The following is a 6,738-nucleotide window of genomic DNA, read 5'->3' as shown; positions in this document are numbered from 1 at the left end:
GTATATATATCTATCCATCTATTAACTACAGATTTATTTATATTTATATATATACGCACACTAAACTTATATATATATATATATATATATATATATATATATATATATATGCACACACACCCATAAAAATACAATGGGTTATTACTCAGCTATAAAAAGGATAAGTTCTTGTCATTTGCAACAAATGGGTAGAACAAGAGTGTAATAAGTTTGGTGAAAGAAGTCAGACACAGGATGACAAATGCAGAAAAGTTTGAATCATATTTGGAATTTAAAGAAATGAACATAACAAAACAGAAAAGAATTTATATATATAGAAAGCAACAGGTTGCTCAAATGAAGGAGGGAAATGTGGTGAAGAAAAACAAATAGTTGAGGAAAATTAAGAGAGAAATTTTTCCAGTTGCAAATTAAAATATCAGGGACAAGAAATTTACTGTGTGGGGAATAGTCAATAACTATGAAATATCTTTAAATAGCAACTATCAAAACTAAATTTATCTTTTGATCAGTTTGAAATGTATTAAAAATAGCAAAAATTATGTTATGTAAGAGAAACTCACACAGAGTTATAGATTAAAGTGCACTTCAAAAACAAACAAACACACTTATAGAAAAAACAATTTGATTTGTAGTTAACAAAGGCAGTAGTTGGGAAAGGAGAAATTGATTAATGCACTCAAAAGCTAAAAAACTCCAGCCGTAAAATAAACCTGTTCTAGGGATGCCCCATAATAACATGAAAATTACAATTAATACTGCTTTATGTTCTATATGAATGTTGTTAAGGGGGTAGACAATAAGGTTTCTCATCACAACCAAAAGACAAGTTGTATTTCTTTAAAATTGTATCTAAATAAGATAATGAATTCTCCCTAAACTTGCTAAGATATTTATTTCTTAATACTTATAAATCAAATCACTATCCTGTGCACCTAAACTTACACAATGTTTTATGCCAATTATATGTCAATAAAAGCGGAAATAAAAATGGAAAGTCAAAGGTCATGATTTCCCATGTCATTTTTCATGATTCGTTTTGCAGCAAGTAAACTTGAGCCATGATATACTTATCCTAGGTAAAGATACTAATAAATAAGTGATTCAAATAAATTATACGTAAAGATACTAATAAAATTAGGATTTTACCATGCTTTAAGCTTTCTTCATGTTAACAGCCCACTGCTTCTTTAGATATCAAAATTTCACTCTGTGTATTCATCTGAGATTAGGGAATGGATACAAATTTAAAACTGGCTGCTCCTGCTGTGAGTGATAAAGTTCAATGTCTGTGACCAATGGTCTCATCTCCCCGACAGAATCTGTAAGAAATGATCATGCTAGGTTGCTAAAAATCTCAGCATGGTAAAATCTAAGGACTCCTACAATTCTTAACTGTTTTGCAATGGGAATGCAATACTGACAAAAACTTGATTTTGGATAACAATGTGGTGTTTTCTCATGGTTGCATTAGGGTATGTGAGGATAACCACTCAGATCCACAACAAACATTCTTGCTCAAGTTCTGGGCAAAGAAGTGCAAATTTCTGCATTACTAGGACTGAGGACTGCTCTCAAAATGATGACTATGCTCACTGTATTCCAGGTAGTACAAGGAAAAGAGTTTATTGCAATTTCAAGGTGAAAGGGAATAAGTCAGTGATTCAGTCCTTATAAATTAGTCAACGGGTGTTCAAAGTCAAAGTAAGTTGTGTCAACAATGAGAATTAAAAGAGAAAAAAACTTAGACATAAGTTTAAATTAAAAAGGAGACACAGTCCAGTGCTGGGCTCTGGGGGCTGCAGAATGTATATGCCTCAGTCCAATTCAAGGATTCAGTGGCTTGGCCCTAGCTTCAGCTCTGGATTCAATGAACAGGTAACAATTAGTATACAGGGAAAAATATAATCTACCTCTCCCTAATCTGAAGAAAATCTGGTGGTTCAATGAAACTCATAATTCACAGACAATCTGACAGGTGCAGAAGATTAACTCACTGATGACTCAACTAAGACAAACTTAGTTACTGCTTAACAATCCATCTTCACACATACACACAGTGGTAGAGAGATTTGTAGTATTTAGTGGGAAGAATTCATTGGGCAGAGCTCAGAGTACAATTTTCAAAGCACGAGCCAACTTTTGACATTGGCCAATATTCTAGCTTTTCCCAGGTAGAAAACTACAGATGGACAAACAAATAATATTCTTCCTTAGAATTTCTAATTTTGAAAGTAAACTGTAGCCTTTGACTTATCAGTATAGAACCTTGTTAAGATGATCACGGTAAGAACCACTGTCTGATAGGAGAGCTGGAAACAAGCTGCTGAACCAGCCCATCTGAACCCCAGACTGCTAATGTAAGCAACAACATAGCCACCATCAGAGTTGAGCTGACAAATTTAAAACCGTGATGTTTCTGTTGTAGGAAACACCACTGCTGTCCAGACACAGTTCTCCTGCTGCAAGTGGGCTCTTTTATTCTCTTGGTGAAGGTCATATTTACAGGATGTTGTTAGAGATTACCCTGGCCAATTTGCCCATTCTCCAGATTATCAAAGGCTTTCTTCACAAATGGAGACACATTTTCGGACACAATGTTACCATTTCAGTCTTATCAGATGACACTAGCTGCATCATTGTTGTTAGAAGCCTTAGGATCCCTGAACTTGCCTACAATTTTTCCAGCATTTCAGGGCATTTCACACTCTGAATATGCTTCACCTTTTATTTAAAATTAATGGGAAATAGTCAAAGTCTTCCATGAATGTTTTATATTTCCTAATATCTGCAGAAATTTGGTATTCTTGCAGTTGGAAAATTTTTAATTCCACCACCCTCACCTCCTTCTAGTCCACATATTTTTGATTGCAATTTGGTTACTGAATACGAGAACCACAACCAAGGGGATAGTATCACTTAGATACTTACTTTGTGAAGGTTAGAAGGGGCACAACTTATTTGGTGTGTATAAACCTACATTAAATGTTTGCAAAGGCACTGTCTCTTCTGGACAAAGCTCTGATTCTAAGAAGTAAATTAATCATAAGTCAGTATAGTTATTGGCATGGGGAAGAGATTGAGCTGTTTTGTGGTGGGTGGGTGATGAAGAGACAGGAAAAAATCCAGCAAATGAAAATGGATTGCTTTATGCCCCTGCAGGCATGAATTAAGAAGTAAATATTACTTTGCCTCCTGTACCTAACTCCACATACTGTCTTGATTGACTTGTCCTTGGGCTATGAAAGATCTAGTTTGCGGTGAAGAGTAAAGACCATAACGAAATAGTTTGAAAACCATGAGAGTTTTCTTGTTTCAGGAAAGTAGATATTGCTTAAAGTCTACATGTGTTTTTCATTCACTTAATACAAAAATGCATCCAGTGACATGTGTTGTGCTTACTGTGCTGGTATCCAAGTTAAACAAGGAAAGGGGGATAGACTGAAAACATCTGGAGGAGGTGGTTTCTGTGCTGAGATTGGAAAAGTCTAAGTAGATAAAAGGAGGACACCCAAAGTCCAAGGATGAGCTGGAGTAAAACTGTTGAGGTTGCAGCTAACATAGTTGACAATCATTTGCCTGGATATATTTCCAGATACAGTGAAACATAAAGATATACCAAGGTAGTGAGAGGCCAGATTTATAAAGAAATAACTAAACCAAGATGAGTTTGTGTGCTTAGAGTTGGAAAGGCATTAAATGCCACCCTGAGGACGTAAGCTTGTCTTTGGCTGGAACATAAAAGCAACATAAATTATTGACAAGAAAATATAATGTAGACTCTTGAGGGCAGGAAATGAAAGCACCAATTTTAATGCTTTGAAAACAGCATAAAGAAGACCATAGATAAAAATACTTCTTAAATTCTACCACATGCTGTATGTGCCATCTGAGACTACATCATGTGACCTTTATGATTCCAGGGATGACATAATAGAGACCATGATCCCTGGGCCGGGGATCCTGCATTTATCTTCTGTTCCAGCCTATCCTAACAACCCTTTTAATACTTTCCAGGATGAACAAGAAATCACTTAGTAATTTTCCCTCTCTCCATGTTTTAGTCTTTTTCCAAATTCTTCCATTTTCTCTTCCTCCTTACAAGAAATTATTTAAATTTACTCCCATATTTTTCCATCAAATGATCATATCAATCAAATATCTCTTTTTAACTTAAATGTTAATTTAGTCTCCCATTTAATCTTAACCTAATTTAAAAAAAATAAGGTTAATACAGGTACACATCTATGTTTCTTGTTCAAATAAGAAAATTGCAGATATTTGTCGACATTTGCCAACATCAATTTTAATCTTTGTAATCCTGCATAAACTGGTAGTCCTCTGGTAGATCCCTTGTAATTAGGATGACGTTCATAAAGAGAAGTTGGCTGATGAGTTAGCCTTGAAAGAGAGGTAGCTGATGTATCAGCTGTCACTGTCACTGGAAACCGTGCGTTGCTCCCTGGTTGAAGTATAGAAAAACGACCTTCTTGGCAGATATGTTGTGATATCCATTTGGAAAATCAGAAGGCTCCACCATCAGTCCAAAATAATTACTCTGCATTGGAGAGAAGATGCTGTTCTGAGAAGTAGAATTTTTGGTTTTAATGAACTTCATATAAGGTCATTTGCTTCAGTGTATCTGCTTTGAGTGTGCCCATGGACAATATTCAACTGATTTAAAATAGCATGCTGATCCACTGCAATTTGTTCTGGTGGTCTGATGGAGCAGAAAAATCACCGCTGATCGGGGTAGTTTTATCACCAATTATGTGGCTAGTAGAGGGCTTTCTAATTAGAGGCATTTTTAATTTTGCAAAAGGTAAAAATGCACTTTCTCCACTAGTGTCAGCCACAAAACCAGAATTATGAGTATCCACATTACCCCCTGCAATAAAGTGCTTCTTATTGAAATCTTAAGACAATGAAGATACCAGAGAGGCATTTTTAATCCCAACTCTTCTTTTTATTCTGATTAAAAGCTGGGGAAAGACTCGTTTAAAATTTGAATTATGGTAGATCTGCAGCTACAATCAAAGGGAAAAATTTTAGTAATATTTTAAACCAAAATACAAGACTACAATAAGCCTAACGTATAAAACATCAGATTTCACTTTTACAATGCACAGATAATATCATGAAAATATGAACATTGCTATTTTTTAAATTTCCTTATTGGTAAAATACACATATAAGTAGTATAGTCATCAAATTAAAGAAGTTAGCATTTGTAGTAACTGTGAATGCCACTTTTCACTAGCAGCTTTAATACCTTTATATAGTTTTCTGATAAGATTCACAGTTGCAAGCAAAGTTTCTCTGAATCTTGAATACATATGACACTGTCCTCATTTTTAGAAAAAATAAAGAATTTAAGACTTGGTAACTTTATACAGTTTTCAAAATCTAGCTTTAGATATATATTACCATAGATTGATGTACAACATAAATTTTCATATATAAGTTACCAAGTGGTTACTAAAATTTCTGAATACCTTGCTTAAAACAGAGACTTCTTTTCCTTGTGCCAGAAAGTCAGTTAGACAAGCAGATCTTTGAAAATTCTGCCACACTTTACTAAACCCATAAAGGTTAAGCTGTCTAACTAAACTTTTCATACTTCTAGTTTCAAATATTCTGAAAGGGGCCTTTCTTTCCAAAACTACCTTCTTAAAGACATCTTCATCAATCACTATGGAAGATCCATTATCATCCCACCAGATGGATTGATATTGGTCACTCCTAGCCATTTTCCAGAGTTTTCTTGGAAATGTCAGTGAACGAAAATCATTATCTTCATCTGATTCTGAGACACAATGTGTGTAACATGGTCTTTTTATCAAAGATTCTTCAGACAAAGCCTGAAAAGCATTTTCTTCAATCATAGACCTTAAGTCCAAGTCCCCAGAGAATGTTTGATAACACAATAGAGATCTACCAGAGTTACCTGAAACAGTTGGTCCATCTTTATGAGACACATCTTGAATTTCTGAAGAAACATGTGTCATCTCAAATAACTTTTTTTACTGCTACTTTTCTAATCTGCATGTTTTTGAGCTCTGCAGCTTCAAATGCTGCTTTGGCAGGCCTGCACAGATAAACTGCTAGGCAATCACAATGGTTCTCAACCTGAGTAGCTGTGGCATCACAATACGACTGGTCTCCTAGCAACCCAAGTGTAACATTCAGCCTGTGTTTACTTCTCATTCATCCAGTTAAAATGAAACATAAATGTTGTTTATTTTTATAGTGTGATCTGCAAATATTATCCCCACAAAATCTTTTTAAATAATTTAATTTTGGGGTCTATGAAATAAAACCAATCTCCATACTTTTGTACACAAATTTATACTAGATTGGTGAACAGAGAATAAATAATGCAAAAAAAATTAATTTTAAAGATTTGGAAGTTAAAGTGAAATTTGTGTAAAACCTCTACAGAAAATGTGTAACAATTTCAATATCATTTGTAATTAAAGTTAAACATAATTTGATTCAGAAATGGAAGTAGTTATTTATCTGTGTTCTTTAAAATAAGTAGCTGTAAATTCAAAACATGAGAAAAATAAATATCAGTTTATTTGGAATGTTAATAAGTAAATTGTAAATATTTATAAAATAAAATTATATTTAAAAAATCAATCAAATTTAAGAAATCCCAAACGGGGGAATTTTTCTTTTAAATTGTAATTCAGTGCTATAAGTAAAACAAATTTAATTTAATATTCTAGTATAAAA

The 6,738-nt window shown here is 33.9% G+C and overlaps 1 long non-coding RNA gene across 1 annotated transcript; it reads right to left on the bottom strand.

Moving 5' to 3' along the window:
* Nucleotides 1-4,286: 4,286 nt before the first annotated feature.
* LOC140693976 (uncharacterized) lies at nt 4,287-6,107 on the bottom strand. Its single transcript, XR_012069698.1, has 2 exons — nt 5,948-6,107; nt 4,287-4,558 (listed from the first exon to the last, which is right to left on the bottom strand). It is a non-coding gene; the product is annotated as an uncharacterized lncRNA (long non-coding RNA).
* Nucleotides 6,108-6,738: the final 631 nt, after the last annotated feature.

Source organism: Vicugna pacos, unplaced genomic scaffold (assembly GCF_048564905.1).
Source record: "Vicugna pacos unplaced genomic scaffold, VicPac4 scaffold_20, whole genome shotgun sequence".
NCBI lineage: Eukaryota > Metazoa > Chordata > Mammalia > Artiodactyla > Camelidae > Vicugna > Vicugna pacos.
Note: the sequence above shows the minus strand (reverse complement) of the source record. Positions and strands in the feature narration are given on the sequence as shown.